Raw genomic sequence first — 3,148 nt, forward strand, 5'->3', positions numbered from 1 at the left:
GCAAGGACATCTGGAAGGTAGTTTGATCTGGTTTTTAAGAAACTGCCTAAATCTTTCTGTCCAGATGAAAGTGATGCCCTTGGGGCACCTGAGTGGCTCAGTCGGTTAAGCATCTGGCTTCGGCTCAGGTCATGATCTCGGGGTTTGTGAATTCGAGCCCCCGCGTCGGGCTCTGTGCTGACAGCTCAGAGCCTGGGGCCTGCTTCGGATTCTGTGTCTCCCTCTCTCTCTGCCCTTCCCCTGATCACGCTCTGTCTCTCTCTCTGTCAAAAATAAACATTAAAAATATTTAAAAGAAAGGAAGGAAGAAAGAAAGAAAAGAAAGTGATGCTCTTCAAAGCATTCCCCCTCTCGTTCTTGATACCTGTGGTGGGGCCGGGGCTGGGACTTCCTGCAGACCCCTCTGGAAGAACTGCCCCCAACACCAGTTTCTAAGTCACCTAAGAAGGCCAGTCTTCTGACTCCAAAGTCACATTTTTAAAAAATGTTTATTTATTTTTGAGAGAGAGACAGAGACAGAGACAGAGAGAGACAGAGCTCAAGATGGGAAGGGCCAGAGAGAGAGGGAGACACAGAATCCCAAGCAGGCTCCAGGCTCCGAACTGTCAGCTCAGAGCCTGACGCGGGGCTCGAACTCCCAAACCGTGATCATGACCTGAGCTGAAGTCAGACGCTTCACCGACTGAGCCACCCAGGCGCCCCTAAAGTCACATTTTTAAAAATGCATCCATTATATTCCTCTTATTTCTCTTTTATATTATAGTTAGGTCTGTATACTGAATTTTTTTCTATTTGTGGTGGATGTGGGAAGGTTATATTATCCGTGAGTTTCAAGGTAGTAAATAAGATCTTACAGAATATTTCCTTTTAGAAGGGAGTTTTGCTGCTGGTGGGAATGTAAAATAATGGAAAATAGTTTGAGATGCCTCAAAAAGTTAAACATAGAGTTACCATATGACTCAGCAATTCTACTCCCAGGTCTATATCCCAAAACTTAGACACGAATGTCCGTAGCAGCATTATCCATGATAGCTAAAAAGCGGAAACAGCCCAAATGTCCATCAACCGAAAAATGGATAAACAAAATGTGGTGTATCCTATACTGTGGAATATTATTTGGCAATCAAAAGAAATAAAGTACTGACAGATGCTACAACACGGAGGGATATTTAAAACGTTTTGCTAGGGGGCGCCTGGGTGGCGCAGTCGGTTAAGCGTCCGACTTCAGCCAGGTCACGATCTCGCGGTCCGTGAGTTCGAGCCCCGCGTCAGGCTCTGGGCTGATGGCTCAGAGCCTGGAGCCTGTTTCCGATTCTGTGTCTCCCTCTCTCTCTGCCCCTCCCCCGTTCATGCTCTGTCTCTCTCTGTCCCAAAAATAAATAAACGTTGAAAAAAAATAAAATTAAAAAAAATAAAATAAAACGTTTTGCTAGGGGGTGGCGCCTGGGTGGCTCAGTCAGTGAAGCATCCGACTTCAGCTCAGGTCATGATCTCGCAGTTCGTGAGTTCGAGCCCCGCATCGGGCTCTGTGATGACAGCTCAGAGCCTGGAGCCTGTTTCAGATTCTGTGTCTCCCTCTCTCTCTCTGCCCCTCCCCTGCTCATGCTCTGTCTCTCTCTCTCTCTCAAAAATGAAATAAACATTAAAAAAAAAAAAAAAAAAGAACAGGCTAATGCATTCAGACAGAAAGTAGACTAGTGGTTGCCTCGAAGGTGTTGGGGAAAATGGGGAGTGACTGCTTATGGATATGGGAGTTCTTTTTGGAGTGACGAAAATCTTCTAAAATTGTGGTGATGATTGCACAGCTCCGTGAATATAATAAAAGCCATTTTATTGTACACTTTAAATGAATAAATTATGAGTTATATCTCAATAACACTGTTATTTAAAAGGGGGTAGTCTTTTGAGAGACAAAGATGTGGCTACAGAGAAAGGCATGTATCAAATTTTTCTTTTTTTTTTTTTTAATTTTTTTTTTAACGTTTATTTATTTTTGAGACAGAGAGAGACAGAGCATGAATGGGGGAGGGTCACAGAGAGAGGGAGACACAGAATCTGAAACAGGCTCCAGGCTCCGAGCTGTCAGCACAGAGCCCGACGCGGGGCTTGAACCCATGGACCGTGAGATCATGACCTGAGCCGAAGTCGGACGCTTAACCGACCAAGCCACCCAGGCGCCCCATGTATCAAATCTTTCAATGTAACAAAAGAGGAGGGTATCCTGCGGGTGTTAGGCTGTGTAAGCCACCCTGACCTACTATCCCTTTATATAACAAAAAACACCCAGTCTTTCCTCCTGTGTCTTTGCTGTGTATCTCCTCACTCAGAACACTTCACTTCTGACATTTCTGATCACTTTTTTTTCCCCACGTCAAGGAATTTTCCATAACACCAAGCGGGTGTCCTATAATTTCACTCAATTCTAACACTATCTACCTGGTCAGATCTCGCAGGCTAAGGGTCCTTCCCAGAAGCCTTCCCCCCACCCCACTCCAGATGCCAATCGCACATTGCAGATACCCTGGTTACCCCCGACTTCTGTCTGATTTGGCTACAAGTCGGAGGTTCCCATGACCCTTTGCTCAGGTTGGATTAATTTGCTAGTGCAGCTCACAGAACTCAGGGAAACACGCATATGGTTTTTTCGAGGATATGACGGAGGATACAGCTGAACAGAGGGCAATAAGTATAAAATAGAATAAGGTCTCTGACTGCCTCTGGGTGTTAGGGAAAAAGAACACAATACCACTCGAAACTGAAAAATCAAGTAATGGATGTTTATTTCCGTTTACAGAAATAAAATCCTAAGCAGCAAATTAGTGGGCAAGAGAGGGAGAGAAGTAGTTCACGGTTAATGCCAATATGACTCCTATTGGGAAAACAAGAGACAATATCTGAATCTCTAAATAAAGAAGTAATGAAAGGTTTTACATAATAAGAGTATTCATCAGTGCTAATCACTGAACAATAATATACACCTTGTTCAACACCGCGGAATGAGAAAGAAAACATGGCCCATCTAGTGAAAAACTCTATTTGGTAAGTATAACATACCGTGTGAATTGAGGTATCGTGTGAAATATAAAGCAATATGACAGGGGCGCCTGGGTGGCTCAGTCAGTTGAGTGTCCAACTTGGGATCAGGTCA

The sequence above is a fragment of the Herpailurus yagouaroundi genome, unplaced genomic scaffold (assembly GCF_014898765.1).
Source record: "Herpailurus yagouaroundi ecotype Mexico unplaced genomic scaffold, PumYag 188, whole genome shotgun sequence".
Taxonomy (NCBI): Eukaryota; Metazoa; Chordata; class Mammalia; order Carnivora; family Felidae; genus Herpailurus; species Herpailurus yagouaroundi.